This window comes from Phascolarctos cinereus, unplaced genomic scaffold (assembly GCF_003287225.1).
Source record: "Phascolarctos cinereus isolate Bilbo 61053 unplaced genomic scaffold, phaCin_HiC Scaffold_1;HRSCAF=81, whole genome shotgun sequence".
NCBI lineage: Eukaryota > Metazoa > Chordata > Mammalia > Diprotodontia > Phascolarctidae > Phascolarctos > Phascolarctos cinereus.
In genome coordinates, this window is record NW_027555514.1 from 70,709,692 (window position 1) to 70,731,824 (window position 22,133).

Here is a 22,133-nt window from a genome sequence, read left to right on the forward strand (position 1 = left end):
GGTCCCTGCATCTACTTTTGGAATTTGTTTTTAATCCCATAAATCAGTAACCAGCCAAGGTGATTGCTGCTGATTTTAAATGTTTCATGTCATTTTTAATGGGTTTCACAGAGCCAGGATCTGATGAGCATATATGTAACAGAAACACATCCCCCCATTATTTTTAAACACATTTTCATTGTACAGTTTTGGTTAAAAAAAAAAAGCAGTTACTTACAGAGTGAGTTCTTTTGTTGTTTATATTTTTCCTGGCTGGGCTCCACAGAGCATTTAGCAGCATATTAATCAGCCTGAATCCGAGCTCCATAGACCACTACATTCTCCTACTGCACCTGAGGACTGCAGCTGAATACTCAGTATCTCTTGTAAAGGCAGAAATGTATTTTCAATGTATATTGAATTCACTGCCTGCATATTATCAACTTTGGAATCCACGGGAGGACTGAAATTGCAAGCAGGATTTGTCAGCCTGAAGTCATGTGGCAAAGGGGAAATCCTTTTACTCTTTAGAACTTTAGGGGGGAAACTGCATTCTCTTCAACTCATATTGTATCTCAGAAATGTCAATGGGGATTTCCAATAGGTTTTTAAGATGAGTTTAGCAAAGAGAATGTCACAGTTAGATTAGCTATTTCTCCTTGGTGATTGGTTCTTGCATTGGGGATGCAGGGAATGCTTGGCTTGAATGAAATTCAGTTTCCAAACTTTGACAAAAAGGGGATACCAATAGAATGAAAGATGAAAAGGATCTGTGGTATTTTGCACAAGGAAATCCAAAAAGTCAATTTATCTTGCTTTATTAAATTTGACTCAGGTTTAGGCAATGTCATACATTTCTAGCAATCGAGAAACTTTGCTCTCACTGAGCATGCTCCGTTTTCCATGCCTGAGGAACAGAACCTCTTGCCTTCCCTTTCTTCTTGAGACTTTTACGTAATAAAACTATGTGAGTTTCCAGATCTCAATTATATAAATGGAAGGGAATGTTGATTGGATAACAGAGTAATTGCTATAAGGAATGAAGTATCAGAATTTCCTCCTTTCCTCTTTTCTATCACGGCATGAGATATGACCAGCTATGACACGCTTAATTAATTCTAGGAAGAATCCACCTTTTCATAGTCAAGAGACAAAATTAAACTTTTGAGCATTGGCATTTAAAAAAATTGGCCTTATTGCCTCTGCTAGCAAATTACACATGTTTTAAAAAGACAAAGAAGGAAAGAGAAAAAGGAAGGAAAGAAGGAAGGAAGAAAGGATGGAAGGAAGGAAGGAAGGAAGGAAGGAAGGAAGGAGGAAGGAAGGAAGGAAGGCAGGCAGGCAGGCAGGCAGGCAGGCAGGCATTTTCATGGCGTAGAAACTTGGCCTGGTTTATAAACCATCCAAAACAAACTTCTGTGCATAATAACTCTTTCAAGGTACATCTTGTGCATATTGAAAGACTGGTATATTTGTATATTTTCCCTGACTTTGTTTTATTCTCAGAAATTTGAGGAGTTTATTCCCTGGAGCCTATTTATAATGATGCTTCAGGTTCAGCTGTATGTCCCCTTTGGCTTTCTTCCTGAAGTGGAGAAGCATTTGCACAGAGCACACCAGGTGTTACTTTCATATTCTCAGACATCTTAGAATACATTAACACAAACACTAAATCAAAACATCGCAAAATTAATGATCACTGCCAGGATAGCTAGACCAAATTTTTTATTACCAAACAAAATTTGGGTGCATCATGTCTTCTTTCTTGATCTTTCCAGTGGGTTATTGGATGGCCCAATCCCAACCCTCACACATCACTTTTAACAGGTATTTGGAGTTTGCATAAAGGATACTACAATACCCCTATTCCTCCAGTCTTGTCAGTTTCTCATTGTCAGGTTGTTTGAGATTGTGGGATGATGATGACATATCTGGAGACTGAATTCTTCAAGTCTTACTTCTGCAACATGAAAGAAAAGCCCATTATTTGTCATGATCTCCAGTTTGGGGTTAGAAAGCTAAAATGTAGGATATCTGTTCATTTTCTCTATTCCTTCTTTGTTTTCTTTAGGTGGAAATAATCTGACTGAAGGAATGTACATCCATAGAAAAGAAAATATTGAAGTAGATGAGCATTGCTTTTCATAAGAGTCTCAAACTGATGAAAACTGTGGTTCAATTTGGGGGGGAAGTGAATTAAACAAGAAGTATTTATGAAACACCTACTATGTGTCAGGCACTATCTGTATTCAGTTCAGGATAAGGTAGATGGTACTTTGACACTTTTAGCAACAGATCTGCCATTCAGTGCAGCTGGAATCAAAGGTTCAGTTACCCATCACCTTGACTTCCTTCCATCTGCAGCTGGACACTTTCGGCAGGTCCTAAATAAAAATGTTTCTGTGTGGAAGATCATTTTGTCTAATTAGTCACTCTGGATTATAGTAAAGCAACAGACTAACCACAGAGGCTTTGCTGAACTCCATCAACTGGGAAAGCAAAGTTAGCCACCATTTGCCACCATCTGCCACATTCACTCCATGCACTGTGTAAGGGAAGTGAGCAGTCTCTACAATGAGAGATACCTACATGAATGTGTCTTATTCAAAATTCTTAATAATGGTGTATTTCCCTTTCAAATAGATGGATGGCTCTTTCTCCTCTTGGGTATTGGCAGCACAGGAAGTAGGAGCTTTGTGTTTATCCTATGGAAGAGTACAGGGAAAGGATTTGGCCCACAGTGACCTGGGGAGACCACCTTCCAGGCCTCCAGAGGCAGCTTCCTCATCCATGCTGAAGCCAAACATTATCCCCAAGAAAGTTCCAAAGGGGCATAAGCCTGTAATGAATGAGAGGTCAGAGAAAGAGACAGTGAGGCCCCTAAAAGAGACAGAAAAAAAAGATTTATTCATTGACAGGAGAGGTAGATTTTCCTAAAAATATTGAATTAAATCTTTGCCTTTGAGTTCTAAAAGGAAGCAGGGGGAGGGAATGTCCAAAGCAGATGGAAATTTCCCAAGTGGGGAGTGGAAGGAATAGAGAAAGAATAACACATACTCAGGTCCTAACAATCAAACAATCAGAATAGCTTAAGGGCTGGGTAGCTACATCACCCCACACACCTGCCCTCCAAAATAAGAAGATAAAAAGACAAGGGAATATGATCAACTAATAATTCTTGGGAATCTTAAGTTTATTATCCATAGTCTGAGGGCATTTTTGGCTTGACCTGAGCAATAAAACAACACAGAAAACACTGGTCAAAATATGGGAGAAAATATGTCAACCTTGGTCTTTGTTCTCTTCTTTTTTTCTTTGGTTTTCTTTTCTGACTCGTGGATTGGATTCTAGCTTTTGCATTCCACCTCACTGTCAGCAGAAGATTGGAAACGGGGTGGTTCCAGGGTCTTGCTCCACAGCCATGAAGAAAGTCATGTTTTATACTTTCATTATAATACTTGTTTCCTCAGGGCCTTGATGAGTCATACTGGAGATACTGTATAATGAGCAATTCTGGAGCCTGGGGCAAGATTATGTGGTGGAGGGGAATTAGCGGAAAGGAAGGAGACTTTCTCAGGACATAAAGCTCTATGGCTCACTGCCTCAGATGAAAAGTCTCTGGGATATCTTGAGAAGCCCATTTTTAGAGAGGGCAGTGGAGTGGGAATAGTATAGAATCAAGTTTATCGATAATGGGAGAAGGCCTCAGGTACCACCTTGGCTTGCATGTGGAGGTGCAACTCACTCTCACTTAGGGTGCAGAATTCTGTGGCGGGTAGCCTATCCCCAAGAGAGTCCAGACCCCTAAAACTCTTAATGCTCAGGATGAGGTGGGGTTGCAGTTTGTGTATAGAATCATTATCAATTATCCCCTTCAGCCTGAGCATATGAGTCTATACCTAAAAAGTGGTGTAATCAGCCACTGGGCCCTTGGGGCAGGGTACAAGAATAACAGATGCATTAGGCTGAGTATGCTATAGCTATGGGGAACCCCGAGCACAAGGCCATTGTAGTACTTAGAGGCAGAGGAAGCCTACTGTTGAATAGATAGTCACGCTCCCCTCTCCGTATCTGGTACACCAAGACAAAGCCCTAGTCATCCCTCTGGTTTACTGCAGAGCATTTTAAGGTACCTTCCAATTTCCAACAGGTCTTCATTGCCTAAGGTCCCCAGACTTCTTGGACTCAGACTGGCCTCCTGAGATCACCAGATGAATATAAACTTCTTAAGGGAGAACCAGACGAATGTTTATGCTTTGACATACTTATATTTTATTTAATAAAAAAGGACTTTGGTTCCCATATGGGCTGAACATGGGAGTCCAGAGCATCCAAAGGCTTAGAATGTGCCTGAATATTGCCCACTTTAAGCTACAGAATACACCATAGATCAGCAAGTGAGCAGCGCACAAAATCTTTGGCATGAGCCGTGGTATTCTGTCATAGCCTTCAGGCCAACACACTCCCCACAGTGCCTGGGAGCATACAGAAAGCCCAGGTTGAGCTCCCTAATTGGCATGGTCTGTATGCACTGTTGGGGCTTTAGGCCAGAGAAAAGACCCATCTGTCAGGGTTACTCTGGCAACGGTATTTTTTTTTTAAATCACGGGTCAGTATGTATTCAAAGAATTATTCAATCAGTGGTCAGTATGAAGTTCTTGGACAGGTTTTTTTATTTTAAACATGCATGACTATCCCAGAGTTGAATGGTCATCCCCAGTTGTAAGTCAATCATCTTGAACCACTAAGACATTACTCGCTAAGAATTTTAATTCATTAGGCATTACCAGTGAGTGGAGATAAATATAGTTTCCATATATCATAAGACATAGCTATAGGGCTGGAAGGGACCTCAGAGGCTATTTGGTTCCAAAACCTCTGAAAGTTAAGTGATTTGCTCAAGGTCACACAGGTAGGATTTGAACCCAGGTTCACTGACACCAGAATTAGTTGATCTTCCTATTGTAACAGTGTCTCCTTATTTGGCATTGAGATAATTTTTGTTGTTCTTAGGTTGTTTTTCAGTCACATCCAACTCTTCATGACCCCATTTGGGGTTTTCTTAGCAAAGATACTGGAGTGAGCTGCCATTTTCTTCTCCAGCTCATTTTACAAATGAGGAAACTGAGGCAAACAGGGTTAAGTGACTTGCCACGGATCACACAGCTAGTAAGTGTCTGAGGCCAGATTTGAACTCAGGTCTTCCTGACTCCACGCCAGGTACTTTTATGCACTGTGCCATCCAGCTGCCTCTGTAAGATGGTTTCTGAGTTCCCTTCCAAACCCTGAAATTATCAGATTCTGTATTTAAGAGAGACATGGCACACTCTTACAGGAAATTTAGCTAGTTATGCTTTATCGATGTTAAAACAAAAGGCAAGAGTCAATATGGTATAATGGCTTATGAGCTAGCCTTGGAATCAGGAAGATCTGGGATTAAGTTCTGCCTCTGAGTGACCCTGGGCAATTCACTTAAGCCTAGACAACTATTTAAGACCCTATGTGGGAAAGAAGGTAACCAGGCAGAGGAAATTCCTCACTGAGAGTTCTCAATACTGGTTGAATCTCAGGTCCAGTAAAAATGAAGAAAGAAACAAAAAGATAAAGTAAGTGCACGTTCCAAAATGGCATCATCCAAAATCTTTATCCTGATCTGGGATATGTCAGGGTATATATGAGGTCGATTAAGAGTTTATCAAGACCTCAGGATGACCTGAGTGGCTCCTGAACACAGAGGACAAAGGGAGCAGGCTCCCTTTACAAATACACATATCAAAAAAGGCAAATCCTGGGCACCCTCAAATACATAAAACATGAATAAACTAGAATAAGAAGCACACAGGGATTGGTACAATGCATTGGGAACCCAGTGGTCCATCTCGTGAATTCATTTCACTGTTTTTAGCACAGTCTCTGGCACATTTAATAAACGTTTGTTGATGGATTGATTGTCTATATGCCCACCCTTCTTCCTCTGGGCAAAGGGACTCAGAGTAGACAGACCCACAGTCTGCCCTGGAGAAGAAATCTACCTTGGAAGATAAAATAAACATACATGTAAAGTTACCAGACAGTACAAAGCCTATTTAGATTCACTTTGCCCACTTACTTGATAGTGGATGAACTGGACAGACAATGCTACAGGAAGTAGATTGCTTTTGTGGATTATACAAATTGAGAAACAAGAAGGAAGAGGAAAAAAATAGAAAACATGGGGAACTAAAAAGCAAGCTTCTCAATGAGGAACAAAAATTAGAGCTAGGAAGACTTGGGTCTAAATTTCTGCCTCTAGTCCTCACTATCTATGTGATCTTCAAAAAAAAAAATCCAACTATTTTTACATGAATTTATAATCTGTCCTTCCCATTAAACAACAACAACAAAGATAAAACTATCACCATAAATGTGTATAGCTAAGCAAAAACAAATTTCCTCATTGACCATGTCTGCAAATGCATGTCTCTCTATATATTTTAAGGTTTTCACCTCTCTGGCAGGAGGGTGAAAGGCATGATTCACATTCAGGCTTCTGGAATGAGTCTTGCTGCTACATTGATCAGAATTCTAAAGCTTTTCAAATTTCTTTTTCTCTATAATGTCATTGTCTAAAATTTTCTCCTAATTCTACTCAATCCTCTCTGAATCAGTTCATAGAGGTCTTCTAAATTTTCTCTGAAAGTGTCCATTTTGTCATTTCTTATGGCACCATAATACTCCATTGCATTATTAGACTATAATGTATTGAGTCATTCCCTATAAGGAGGAGCGTCTAACTTCCTATTTTAGGCTACTGTGAAAAAGAGCTGGGAGGGGGAGCCAAGATGGTGGAGTATAAGCAGTGACTTGCTTGAGCTCTCCCCCAAACCCCTCCAAATACCTGTAAAAAATGGCTCTAAACAAATTCTAAAGCAGTAGAACCCACAAAATGACAGAGCAAAACAAATTTCCAGCCCAAGACAACCTGGATGGTTGATCAGAAAGATCTATTGTGCTGAGCAGGGAGAGGAGTACAGTTTGGTGTGGGCACGCTGGCAAAGATCATGCCTCAGCAAACCTAGAGCAGACCTCAGAGGACTGAATCATGGGCAGCTGTGGCAGTTTCCAGACTTCTCAACCCACGAACACCAAAGCCAACTTTGAAGGTCAGTATTAAAAGTCTGTGACTGCGGTGAGAGAGGTTTGTTCCCAGCCCCAGTGCCGATGTAGCTACAGGTCAGCAGCTGCTTCCAGACCTTCTGGCTGACAGACTGAGTGAGAATCTAGTGGCTGACCAGAGGGGGAATAAAGGGATCTCTTTGCTGGTGCTGATGCAGGGTTCTCTTGCTTTGCCCATGCTTGGATCTGGGTCATAGTTCTGGGTGGTGGTCCTGGGGTGAGAAGGAGTGCTGGTATGGTGGAGCATATAGTGGTGGTGAAGAAAAAATCCTCCTCATAGTTCCAAGACAGAAAAGAGTGCTTGTGGTCACTCATAGACCAGAGCACAGACCAAGAAAGGAGTAAACACCTTGCCCCTTATCATACCACCTTGAAGAACTAAAAATTTACAGATTCCTAGAAGTATCTCTGAAAACAGCTGCACAAAACCCCTGAAGCTTGGGACAGTACATTCCCCACACTGGAAGCAGACCCCTACCTTAACAAAGAGTTTATAACTCAAGTAATTGGCTGGCATCAGGAAACTGTGCAAAAAAAGTCAGACCACAGAATCTTTCTTTGGTGACAAAGAAGATCAAAACATACAACCAGAAGAAGACAACAAAGTCAAAGCTCCTACAACCAAAGCCTCTAAGAAAAATACGAATTGGTCCCAGGCCATGGAAGAGCTCGAAAAGGATTTTGAGAAGCAAGTAAGAGAAGTAGAGGAAAAACTGGGAAGAAAAATGAGAAGGATGCAAGAAAATCATGAAAAATAAGTCAACTGCTTGGTAAAGGAGACCCAAAAAAATACTGAAGAAAATAACACCTTAAAAAATAGCCTAACCCAAATGGCAAAAGAGGACCAAAAAGGCAATGAGGAGAATAATGCCTTAAAAATCAAAATTGGCCAAATGGAAAGGAAGTCCAAAAGCTTACTGAAGAAAATACTTCCTTAAAAATTAGAATGGAGCAATTGGAAGCTAGTGACTTTATGAGAAATCAAGACACTGTAAAACAAATCCAAAAGAATGAAAAATAGAAAACAATGTGAAATATCTCATTGGAAAAACAACTGACCTGGAAAATAGATCCAGGAGAGAGAATTTAAAAATTATTGGACTATCTGAAAGCCATGATCAAAAAAAGAGCCTAGACATCATCTTTCAAGAAATTATCAAGGAAAACTGCCCTGATATTTTAGAACCAGAGGCAAAATAGAAATTGAAAGAATCCACCAATCACCTCCTGAAAGAGATCCCCAAAGGAAAACTCCTAGGAATATTGTAGCCAAATTCCAGAGTTCCCAGGTCAAGGAGAAAATATTGCAAGCAGCCAGAAAGAAACAATTCAAGTATTGTGGAAACACAATCAGGGTAACACAAGATTTGGCAGCTTCTACATTAAGGGCTTGGAATATAATATTCCTGAGGTCAAAAGAGAGAGGATTACAACCAAAAATCACCTACCCAGCCAAACTGAGTATAATCCTTCAGGGGAAAATGGTCATTCAGTGAAATAGAGGACTTTCAAGCATTCTTGATGAAAAGACCAGAGCTGAATAGAAAATTTGACTTTCAAATACAAGACTCAAGAGAAACATGAAAAGGTAAACAGGAAAGAGAAATCATAAGAGACTTATTAAGGTTGAACTGTTTACATTCCTCCACAGAAAGATGATATTTGTAACTCAGGAGACCTTTGTCAGTACTACAGTAGTTGGAGGGAAAAAATTATGTGTATGTATATAGATGGATAAATAGAGGGCACAGGATGAATTGAAGATGAAGGGATGATATCTGGGGAATAAAATTAAAGGGTGAGAGAGGATTATACTGGGAGAAGGAGAAAGGGAAAGGTAGAATGGGGTAAATTATCTCACATAAAACAGACAAGAAAAGGCTTTTACAGTAGAGGGGAAATGGGGGAAGGTGAGAGGGAATGAGTGAATCTTATTTTCATCAGATTTGGCTTTAGGAGGGAATAACACACACACTCAAATGGGTATGGAAAACTATTTTACCCTACAGGAAAACAGGGGGGGAGGGGAAGGGGACAAGAGAGCAGGGGAATGATAGCGGAAGGGCAGATTGGGGGAGGGGGTAACCAGAAGCAAACATTTCTAAGGTGGGACAGGGTCAAAACAGAGAATAGAATGAATGCGGGGCAGGATAGGATTAAGGGAAATATACTTAGTTTTTCACAACACGACTACTATGGAAGTATTTTGCATGAGTACACATGTATAACCTGTATGGAGTTGCTTGCCTTCTCAATGAGGGTGGGTGGGGAGGGAGGAAGGGAGAAAATTTGAAAGCCAAAGTTTTAAAAACAAATGTTTTAAAAAATTGTTTTCACATGCAATTGGGAAATAAGACATACAGGGAATGGAGTGTAGAAATCTATCCTGCCCTACAGGAAAACAGAAGGAGAAGGGGATAAGAGAAGAGGGGGAGAGATAGAAGGGAGGGCAGATTAGGGGAAGGGTATTCAGAATGCATGCCATCTTGGATTGGGGGGAGGGATGAGATGGGGAGAAAATTTGGAACTCAAAATCTTGTGTAAGTGAATGTTGAAAACTAAAAATAAATATTTTTTATTAAAAAAAAAGACATAGAGCTGCTTTCAATATTTTTTTACATATAGGCCCTTTTCCTCTTTCCTCTATCTCTTTAGAGTATAGGCCTAGTGGTGATATTGCTATGTCAAAGGGGATTTATTATATTTAGTTAATTTGAGTATGTAGTAAATTTAGTAAATCAAGGTATTTAGTAAATGTGTGGACATGGCTCCAGATTTTATTTCCAAAATGACAGAACCAATTTTACCTTCCTGGGCCTTCGTTTCCTCATCTATTAAAATCAAGTGCTTGGACTGGAGAGGTTCTAAGGTTATTTCTAGTTCTAAATTTGTGCTACTATGATTGTTTGCAACTGATGCAATCAGCATGATATCTTTTGTAAACAGAAGCATCTGGAGGGCCCTGCAGATGTTATCTAGGCCTGTTGTGAATCTAAGAAAACTTCTGAAAAGAAACAAAATAATTCTCTACCCATCAAGAAAGGGCAGTAGTGGAGGTTACCCATGGATAAAATTGTGAAGTTATCCACTGACAAGTGGAATAGCAGTGAAAGCCAAGCATCAAAGGGGCAGAGTTTAAGAGAGAAAAAAGTCACAATCAGAATCAAGAGCTCCTCATTCCAAAGGCTGGAGGAGGGAGAGAGAATTGGTAGTCCTGCACTTTGTATTGTTCAGCCACCTTTTAAAAAGGCTATTATGAAAATGAGGAGCCATCAGAGAAGTCAGGCTAGGGTGACATGGGAATTAATATCCTAGTTATTCAAAAGATTTAAAGAGAGTAAGAAGAGGAATCAAAAGGAGGTAGGGTTGGAGTAGGCCCAGTGCTTCTGAGATGGTTAAGGAGATGCTTGTGAGGCTGTTAGCTGTGATTGAGGTCAACAGCAAGGCTAAAAAAAAAAAAAAAAGCAAGAACTCTAGCTAACATCCAGGCTTTGTAGGATGTTAGCCCCAGCTTCTTTCTATGCAGAAACAATAGAATGAACAACAAATAGAGTAACAATAAAACCAAAACACCCAGTGTAAACAGCAGCCTGATGTGCCCAAAGGAGAGGGAATTCTAAGGAGATTCCAAGACAGGATCAAGAGTGATGATGCACCTTTTGAATTCACCCTTCCACATGAAAACCCTGGACATAACTTCCTCATCAAGGCAATGCAAGTCAGTTCAATAAGCACTTAGCTAGCATCTCGCGTTTGCCAGGCACACGACTGCGTTTCTCTACTTTAGAGTCATAGAAATGCTGCTTAGAAATCATCTCATCCAACACTTTCATTTTACTTTACAACATTTCATTTACATTTGGAAAACTGAAGCTCCCAGAGGGAAAGGAGCATACCCCAGGGCAGAGGATGATAGATTTAGAGAGAGATGGACTTTAGAGATAATCTAATCACAGAAGCATGTGGATAGAGACAGACAGAGACAGACAGATAGACAGACAGGCAGGCAGACAGTCAGACAGATCAATAGATAGACAGACAGAAAGACAGATAGATAGGCAGACAGACAGATAGACAGACAGACAGATAGACAGAGAGACAGATAGGTAAATAGACAGACAGACAGATAGATCGATAGATAGACAGAAAGACAGATAGACAGGCAGACAGACATTCAGATAGAAGGCAGACAGATAAATAGACAAAGACAGACAGACAGACAGACAGACAGATAGACAGACAGACAGATATAAATAGATCTATATAGATAAAATTAATGCAATTAAAGTAAGAATGGAAGCTATCAAAAAAATCTCTAGAATCTCAGGATTATTAAAGGTACTGCATGATTTCCAAAATGCAGCGTGACTTGCTCTTCACTTCCTACTTAATTCTGATTCCAATTAATTTTCCATCAACATTGTCTATTCCAAGTGTATCTGATACTGATACACCAAGAAGATGGATAGCAATTCTAACTGCTGCGCATTATTATTTAGATATAAGACTTTTTTTTATCCATTTAGTTTTTCCTAGGTAGATTGTTAAGTTAATCTGTTTTCAGTTATCACATCTCATAGACAAGGCCTTGAAATATTCTAGGGTTTCATAGAATCAAGACAGCATAATCTACAATGAGGAGCCTCTGGAGAATCCTGTCTTCAATAAGGAATTTCTTTTCCTTTAAGATCTTGAGCAGAACATCCTCCATTACAGTGGAGAACACCTTTAAGGAGCACACAGCTCTTTGTTTTATGCCTTGATTTACATTTATAGTCATAGGATCTTCGTAGTTTTCTTTGTAGTTGTGTAAACAAAGAAACTTTGTAAAAGCAGCTACTCGTTGAAAGAAAGTCTTGATGACTGTGTTTTATCTATCATATCAATTTTTTTTGTAATCAACAATTAAAAATACTGAGAGAATAATGCCTCTATTTTTCAGTCCATTGTGTGATTCTAAGTGAAGATATGGTCCATCATTGAGAATTGTATTGTGAAAACCTTTCCATTCTCTTATATTACCATCAACGATATTTTAAATGCTCATTCTCAATAACATTTCCTAAAGATGAAATATCAGGCATATATATCAGCAGTAATGCTCTTAATTGACTCTTCGAAGCTCACATATTATCTTTTTTTTTTCTATTCTTTTGTCTCACCTTCCCCGAGATACATTGGGAAATAATCCCTCAATGCATTCAAATTTGCCTTGCTTCCAACACAGGTTCCCTTATTATGTATTTGGTCCAGTTCCACCACTCTTGCCAACTTTGTCTTCTTAAGTGCCATTTCAACTTTCTCATATAGCACATTAGGGACTGAGGTGTTAGGGCCCCAATGTAATAGTTCCCATGTTACCAATAATGAAATAGGTCATTGGAGAAATGTTGATAACTTGGTTCTATTTTCTGTCTGTTGGTTGCCTTAATGCTAATTTTATCCATGGCTGTTATTTGAATCATTCCACTGGGTCTCACACCAAACTTTCTGTGTACTTTTTGCTTCCACTGAATTCTACTGCTTTATATGAGGTTATAATGTATAATTTTCAATAACCCTCTTCATCACACTTTACAAATTAATTTATATGATGAAACTATGATGTAGTTGGTCCTATATCTCTCAATTTTGCAGAAATCAAGTGTTTCTTAGTTTCTGGGCTTTTTTGGTCTCTTCATTCTAGTAATTATGTCGGTTAATTTTTTTAAAGAAATTGTAACAATAATGAGCAATATCTTTGTTCTTTTCAACTTCCCATTTTTCAACTCTTGAAAAGTATCCTAAGAACATAGATTTAGAGCTGGAAGGGACTTTAGAGGTCACTGAGTCCAACTCCCTTATTTTACAGATGAGGAAACTGAGGCTGAGAGGTTAAGTGATGCTTGACCATAAGGCTAGGAATTGTCTGAGGCAAGATTTTGCCTTAGGTCTTCTTGATGCCAAACCCCAGCACTCTATCTGCTGTATTCCTTAACTGCTTCTTACATCACGTTGAAACCACTTTAATTATTGTTATTCAGTAGTTTTGATTGTGTTTGACTCTTTGTAGCCCCATTGGGGTTTTCTTGGCAAGGATACTGGAGTGGTTTGCCATTTCCTTCTCCAGCTTATTTTACAGATGAGGAACTGAAACAGACAGAGTTAAGTGACTTGCCCAGAGTCATACTGCTAATAAGTGTCTGAGGCCAGATTTGAACTCAGGAAGATGAGTCTTCCTGACTCCAGACCGAGTGCTCTATCCACTGTTCCACCTAGCTGCCCCTACTTCACTGGCAGACAGTGTCATTGTTCCATCTTTATTCTTTCTCCTAAATTGGTTTTGATTTTAAATTTTGCTCTGTTTCCTTTCTGTTAAGATAAAGTCAATTTCAATTTATTTGCCATGTCCAGCAGCTTCCAGTTCACCTTCTGAAAGTATTCATGGCATACAGTCCAGAGGCTTTGGGGTAAGCTATAAGCCTTTGGCCTCTTTCATTTCTCAAGCCTGAGCCATATTTTCCAACATATTTTTCACCATTCTCTTTTGTCCCCACATTCTTACTGAAGTCACCAAGTATCAAAATCTCTGTTTGGTTGTTTTGGAGGACTTTGTCAAGTTCTCCACTTAATTTTACTACCTCTTTAACCAGCAGTTTCTGCTGCATACATTATAGTTATCTTTATGGTGGTATTTTTTTCTTGAGCTCATGAGAGCTCAAGGAAGAAGAGATGATCAATTGTCCACGATATTGTTTCTTGGGGCTTTAGAATGTTTAATGAAACCAAATTTGCTAACTTATTTATTCAAGGAGAACCTTTGAGACTTCCTTTCATTTACTTATCTCTGCCTTTTGTTATCTGGTTTTGTTTGTAAAGAGAACATTGATGTAGCTAATTCTTTTCAATAGTACGTCAATTCACTAGTCACTGGATAAACATGTCTAATAGTGTTATACTATACTATAACATTATATAAATTCTAATGGTATTACACATTGAGTATTATATAGATACAATATTCTAAAAATGTGTAATGTGTTTCTACAATACCACCATCACTATGGAAGCAGAGAGGGGCCACATTGGAATGGAGGCCATCTGAAAAATGTTCCTTTATCCCATTGATTACAATGGCTAAAGAATTCACCACCTAGTAGCTAATACTCTGGTAAGAAGTTTCTCTGTACTTATTTACATGAACCCTCAGACCATACTTAGAAGCCCTTCCGCCACAGTAGAATCTTTTGGGGGTTTTTTTCCTACTAGCATGGCCTTCAAGAATTCAAGACTTCCTCCAAAGCACAATGACACATCAGAATAGGTCTTTGTGAAACGAAGTGTAATTGACATAATAAAATGACCCACGGGGTTTGGGGGAAAGGGAAGATCGAAGTAAGCACGGGAGAAGGGAAGAGAACGAGTTTTAACCTTAAGCTTTCTAGAAGGTCTTCAGCGGGTAAAACCTTGAATCCAAGCCACAACTTCAAAATAGAAGATTCTCTATTAAAATCACATACCCACCATCTCTGAACTTTGGAGTAATACATTTGTCCGTGGCCTGTAAAATAAGTATGAATAGACCTGGGGAAAAACAAAGCCTTCACCATGTATTTGTCACTATCAGTTCATACTGACAATCTTCAGCTTTGCTGTGTAAGCTTTTATTTATTCTTTGCACTGAACAATTCAAGGTATTAAGTAATAACAACAGCGGCAGCAACAGCAGCAACAACTCAATCAGAGAGCAGTCACCTGATTTCCATATTTCTGAAATCTTTATCCTTCCCGTCTTGGCCTGCAGATAGTGCAGTATGCACTCCCATCAGCAGAGCTCCCTGGGACATGCCTAATGAGAGGCAGCCTTCCCTTGGGGTTCCAGACAGGTCTCTGAAACATAACTGTGCCCTACATAATGAGAAGGATCTACCTGGGGAATTCCAGTCCTTAGCAAGCCTCAAGTACAAACCGAGCTTGTTCTTTTCCATCGTGTTCTAAGTCAATCTGAATGCATTACAGACCACAGAGTTGCAAATTGTATTTGATTATTTATAACCATAAAATAAATGGAATCATGTGAGTCTTGCGAATTTTTTTCTATGACGGATAAAGCAAGGAACCAAAAATTCCCCAGTGGGCCTAGATGATTAATGTATGATGAATTCATAGCATTTCTGCATTTGACAACCTTTCTGGAAGGAGTTGAGCTGATATCAAGGGTACAACATGCTTATATGTTTCCCAAACTTTTAAGACTTCTAGCCCTGAGCTCTATTCTATGACAGTAGAATTCAGAGAAATACATGAATTTGGAAAAAGAGTCCACATTTCTTTTCTCAGGGCAACTCCTCTTTTGATGGCAAAGGCTGAAGAATACTTCCCTGCCTTGCACCTGCTTGTAATTTCATATAAAGGCAGGGATAATATGTCCAAGTATTTACCTCTAAAACATCATGCTATAAGTATCTTTTGAGATGAAAGGGAGACTAGCGATTTACACTATCAGTCATTGGCTTCACATGATTACAGGTAGGGTACCATGCAACCTGGGCAAAACAACATCAAAGACTTCATCAGACCAGTGGGTACAGGACACTCCATCTAATTATGATTGAGCTGTAATGTTAATGCTTTCATTTGTATTGAGGTTTGGACTTTTCACAAAGCAGAAGCCTGGAACCTGGGATGTTGTAACCTTCTGTATTCCTTCCTTTGTCTTCTTTTCACTTTGGGATACAAACATGATACCCGAAACATCACCAACTGGTCAATTTAGTCAATCTGGTTTACTCACAATTGATTCATTGGTGGGAAAACCAATGTCGCATTGAATAATCTAACTGAAACTTTCTCTGATGGTAAACCATGGATACATGGTCAGAGGCCTCTCAGTGACAACTGACATTTTGGCCCTTCTGAAAAAGATATAAGGGGTAGTAGCTTAGGAGATGGTAATCACTCACTTACTCAGCAAATGTTTTATTAAGGGTCTGTGATGTAATAACCACTGTACTAGGTGCTGCAGACTAAAAAAAAAAAAAGAAAGAAAGAAATTGTCCCAGCTGTCACAGAGCTTAAATTTGAAATGGAGGTCAGGGACAGCATGAGTCCCCCAAGGTAATTTGAGGGAAAGGCACTAGTTGCTAGTGGGTAATTAGAAAAGGTCTCATTTAGAAGGTAGCCCTTAAACTGAGCTTTGAAAGAAACTGTGAATCCTACCTTTTAGAATTAACCATTTTTGAAAGAGATAGTGTGAGTTTAAAGTGCATTATGGTCATATAGGACAATCTGTGCAAAGAAAGTCTATGGAATATTGTGTATGATGAACTGCAAAAGGCCAGCTTGACTGGACTGTAGAACTGGTGAAGAAATTAATGCATAATTACCCTAGAAAGATAAGTGGGAGTCAAATTGTGAAGGGTTCTAAATGTCAAGAGGAGTTTCTGTTTGATCTTAGTCTCTTCAGGAAGCCACTGGAGTTTACTGAGTAGAACAATGATATAGTCAGAGCAATGCTTTAGGAACATCAGAATATCACTGGCCACTGCATAAAGGATGGTTTGGAGGGGGAAGAAACTTTAGGCAAGGAGACTAGTAACATAGGCCATATGGAAGGTAATGATGGCCTGGACTAGAGTGAATGCAGAGAAAATGCCCCTGATGAATTTCTTCCTTCTTTTAAATCTTGACACCTTCCTAAAGGCATCTTAACTGATCTATCCCAACATCATCACCCTTTAGTATTTGTAATCCTAAACTATTGCCTTAAAGCTTACAATAATCTAGATCCTTCCTCTGAATAGGAAACAGTTAATGTAGCAAGCTTCCACCCCTACACCATGTACCCATGCTTTTAGGAACACCTGCACTTCCATGGGTGGACTTTGAGGCTATAAAGTAATTGCCTACGAAGCAGATATTAAGGCTATGAACCCTGCCAACACTTCCATACCACCCGTGCAAATGGGTTACATGTAGGATGCATAAGATTTATTCCACTGAGAGCAATGTATTCCACTAGCCAAGTGAATCCACCCCAGGACAGCTTGCCCGCTGACTAAGGTTAATAGTACTTAACCATCCCTACCTTGAAGAGGAAATGCACTGAAAAGCCAGGGCCCCCAACACACCCAAAGTGAAAAGCAGATTATTAACTGGACATGTCCAAGCAACATCTTAGTCAGAGTTCACCTGGCAGTTGACATAAAGTTGTTGCTGAAATAAGCACATTCGCTCCAGAAAGTCAGAGTGCATGCACGATTTTTTTTTCCTCTAAGTAACAAAACTCCATTTCTTCACAATCAGACATGCACCATTTGGATCCCATCTGCATCTCCTGGTTTTATTGCATTCACTGAAGATAGTCTAGAGTAATCTGTCCACATTTTAATGTGTTTTCCTGCATGATTATTCCCCTTTCTAGGGCAGAGACAAGTTCAAGTAACTTCTGTCTAAGATGAAGATGAGGTAGCAGGTATGAGATATACCTGGATGGATGCTGCGAACCAGCCACACTTCCAAGTGCTGGGCATGCAGTGAGGTGAAACATAGCAAAGCACAAAGGGTTATACATGTGCTGACATACCAGAAATTTGTATATTTTCTTTTATGGCTGACTCTCTGAAGTAATTAGGGCACTCATTTCTTAGCTAATGCCTTCTAATGGTCACTTAATTCTGGACAAACTGCAAAGTGGAATACATGGGGAAAGTAGAATTAATTGTTCAAAAGACATTATTGGGATTAGTCTAGTAAACGTAAGAAGAAAAAGCTCTTTTATCCAAGACATTAAAAATAATGAAGTTCCCCTTATCCTTTGACCCTCTCTTATAAAATATGTGCATTTCCTTACTCAGAGGAATAGGCCAATGGAAGCCTTTATTCAGAAGCACAATATTTTTTTTTTTTTTGCAGTGTCTCTCTCATTGTAATAAAGCATTCAGGCAAAGAAAACTAACACTAAAAGAAGCCCTCCCTTGTCCAAGCAGCTCAGAGACCCTGCCAGGTTGTGCCCACCACCACTTCTTTTTCTGACATTTAAACAATGACACAACCATCACCAGCTCCCATAACCATGTGTCTACTGGGTCACTCTGGTATTTTCTCCATGTGACAGAACTGTCTCTAAGTGCACTGTGTTTTGGGGTAAAAATAGGACAAGGACATGCAAAAGTGTTTTGGTGGGGGTTATGGGGGGTAAAGGGGTGGGGAAAATGATGCGCATGAGATGAAGGGAAGGGAAGGGAAGGAGAGAACATATAAGGAGCTTGTCTTAATAGGAGCCACTAGAGTTCTTATGTGCTTATGGATGCTTGACAGGTTACATGGTACACTGGAGAGAGGGCTAGCCTCAAAGCTGGGAAAACCTAGGTTCAAATCCCAAATCTGACACATCCTGGGAAGGTCCTTTAACATGTCTGTGATGGAGGCTAAGTCTCTAAGTTGTAGAGAGCGTGTCAATCCACACGCTAGAGGGAGTTTCTACACTTGAGTTGGAAATCACAGGTCCATTCTCTATAAGCATCCCATGGATGCTTATGTTCCCAGAGGTTATATTTCTAATCTTAGCCTAGAAACTATGGGGTGGCACCACCTCAGAGTTTCTCCCATGCCTCTCATCTTTCCTGCCACCATCTTAATCTTCAACCGTCCAATACCAGCAGACCCTGTTCCCTTGCAACTTACCAATACAATTATCCCTTCCACATTACAGGGGTTAGGGGCATGGCACCCTCATATTTCTGTGTGAAATTTTTTGGCCCTCCCTTCATACCAGAGAAGAAGTCTGAATTTTTTCTTTTTCTTTCATGGTGTGTTTATGGTATCTTATTATAAAATTTGGGTTGATATGATATAATACTATACACACATTTTACGCACTTCTGAATTTCTAAACTTTTGTGTCATCTGTAGGCCTTCATATGTCATTTGCAGCTTCTGCAAAACTCCCCCAAAATTCCCCTATGATTTCTTATGCTGACCCATGATATATTGAAACTGCAATGATGTGGAAGGAATAACTGTAATTTCCAGATATCTCACTTTCAGTCATAGGCTCTCCTCTAGCCAACTGAGCACATTCTGTTTGAAAGAAGACAACTCCAGGGGACATGGATAGAGAGCATTTTGAAAAGGATCTTGAAGTTTTAATGGTCTGAAGGCTAAATATGAGTAAATGATGACACAGAAATCATAACATATTGAGCTATAATGATGAAAAAAGAAAGCTCTGTAAGAGACATTGTGGTATGGTAAAAAAAAATTACTGGTTCTCTGTTCAGAGGGTCTGAGTAAAAATATTGACATTTACAAGCTGTGTGACCTTTGGTAGGTCTCTTAACTTCCTTAGACTTCAGTTTCTACACTGCCACTTCAGGTAATTAAACCAGATGGCTTCTAAGGACCCTGCTAGTTTTAGGTCTAAGATCTTCTATCATTGAAGTAACCAAGTTTGGCCACAGAGAAAAGTGAAGAAAACCTACTTCCCTTCCATCATGGCAGAGGCAGTCAACTATGGATATAGAGTATTTTATATGCTGTCAAATGTATTCACTATGTTGATTGGCTTTGATTAATTTTTTTTTAATCTTTGGTACCCTGTTATTATTCTTTCCTTTGACATTGTTGTCATTGTTCATATAGTTTTCTTGCTTCTATACGAATCCATGCACGGGGGGATACTGAGAGGAACAAACAGATGGGGGAAAAACCGGACACAGCAGTGTCATGAAAATCTAGGGAGGTGAGTATAACCAGGAGGAAAATGTGGTCAACAGTGTCAAATGTTACAAAGAGATGGAGACTGAAAAAAGGTTTTTTGGATTTAACAATTAAGAAATCATTAGTAACCTTGGAGAATTGTGTTTCACTGAGCAGTGAAGTCAGCAGCTAGATTGAAAGCCTTTGAGAAGCAAGTGGGACATAAGAAAGCAGAGACAAGATGTTTGTCTTTTTCATAGACCTTGACTATGAGAGGGATGGAAATATGGAAAGAGGGAATGCAGGAAGGGAGGGAAATATAGAAAAAATACATCAAGGAAATAGCAGGGTCAAGTAAAGGGTTTTTTTTGTTTGTTTGTTTTTGTTTTATTTTAGGATGAGAAGATGTAGGTATGTTTATAGACAACAAGGATGAAGCCAGTGGATAATGAGAGACTGATTACAAGAGAGCATAGCTCCCAGAGAGGATAGAAGTAGAGGGGATCAAGGTGAAAAGAAGTCTTCACCTTGTCAAGACCAGGGCAAAGAGGGGGTTGATTGCAAATGATTTTAAATGGATTTGAGGTATAGAATTAGAGAGAAAATGGAGCTTACATTGGATGACCTCAATTTTCTTGGTAAAGGTTCAATGGAGGTCTACTGAGGGAGAGAAGACAGTGATCAGATCCATACCCCTCCCCCCACAATTACCACTCTCCCCCCGTAGGCACTCATTTGTCTCTTCTAAATGAGCATTCCCCATGTCTTTCCCCTTCCTTACACATTATCTCATATGGCATGGACTCAAGGTCCCTTACAATTCTAGTTGCCCTCTTTTGGACACTCTTCAGATCATCAATATCCTTCCCAAACGAAGATCCCTAGAGCTCAAACAATAATCAATATGTGTTCTGACCAGAGACAAATACAGTGGCCACAGAGAACAGAGAATAATATTTACTTCCCTTGCATCTTGGCAGAGGCAGGCAACTATGGATGTAGAATATTTTATATGCTAGCAAACGTATTCATTGTGTGGATTGGTTTTGATTCACTTTTTTTTCCCTTAATCTTTGGTACCTTGTTATGACTTTTGCTTCCATTTAATAATCAAATTCAAAGGTCTTCTCAGAAATCCCCTGGGGTCATGGCCAAATCTGTGGGCCCATCTAAGGACTTCATGAAATCAATCCAATGGCTGTAGCTACACTAATGTAGTAATGAGTAGCAACAAATTTAAGTGCCAAAGGGCATGTACTTAGTCAAAGCAAGCTTAGGATCTACACCTATTGGGAATTCCTCTTCATGTGAAATAATTATAATTCCCACTTCTCATCTCAAATGTACCTCAACGTGTCCTGCACACCTACCTACTTATGGTAAGCTTATGCAGAGCTAGTCAGTGCATTGCCATGGAAATCTAAGGGCATCACAAACCTGCCTTTCTCTACGCTCAGGTGACTGATGTCACTTGTTCTAAAAGGCAGGATAATGTACTTGATAGACAGTCATTGAGTCAGGGAGATGGGGTGGGACATGGTTCAGGTCTAGCCTCCGACACATGTTCACTCGAACTCCCAGTGCTTTCTAGATTATAAATTTTAGAGAGGTGACAACCTTCACTGGCAAAGAGAGGTTCCTCACCTAGGAGGACCTATTACATACCCCTGATGCTTAATCTTCATTATGAGGGAATACTCAATGGGTTGCATAGGAGGGAAGACATAATTAGAAATGAATGTGATATAAAAACAAAAGGTATCAATAAAAATTTTAAAGGTAAGTAAAATAGTTACACACCTGCAGAGAAGAAAAGGAGAGAGGGCCGCAGCAGGGAAAAGGATGAGGAAACCTCTCCGTGTGCTAATAAGTAGAATTTAGTGTTATCTAAGTCTCTATGAAGATTATCAGTACTGGGTTGGTCTGGAAAGCCAACAATGAATGCTGTTTACAACTACACCATATATATCTATATAGATATAGATATATATAGATAGATAGATATATACACACACACTCACATATATATATACATACATATATGCATATTATATATATATATGTATATATATATTATATATATACATATATATATATATATATATATATATATATATATATATATATAAAGCTTTCAAGTTATTCTATATTTTTGGTTGGGGAATGGCATGGGACAGTGTTTCTTGGCAGAAGATCTAGATTAGAAACAATCTACTTTTATACTGAGTTGGAATTTGAAAATAAAGACAGTTTTCTTTGGTTCCTTCTCTTTTCCTTTCTTTACTGGGCTCTCTGTCCTCACAGAAACCTATAATAATGAT

At 39.3% G+C, this 22,133-nt stretch overlaps 2 long non-coding RNA genes across 2 annotated transcripts in view; both read right to left on the reverse strand.

The window, feature by feature from the left end:
- LOC144456759 (uncharacterized) overlaps positions 1-490 on the reverse strand; it is a 76,294-nt gene extending 75,804 nt beyond the window's left edge. Inside the window, exon 1 of the long non-coding RNA XR_013485836.1 lies at positions 218-490. This is a non-coding gene — a long non-coding RNA (uncharacterized LOC144456759). The remainder of the gene's footprint in view (positions 1-217) is intronic.
- A 1,197-nt stretch (positions 491-1,687) lies between these two features.
- LOC144456760 (uncharacterized) overlaps positions 1,688-22,133 on the reverse strand; it is a 171,006-nt gene continuing 150,560 nt past the window's right edge. Inside the window, exon 5 of the long non-coding RNA XR_013485837.1 lies at positions 1,688-1,939. This is a non-coding gene — a long non-coding RNA (uncharacterized LOC144456760). The remainder of the gene's footprint in view (positions 1,940-22,133) is intronic.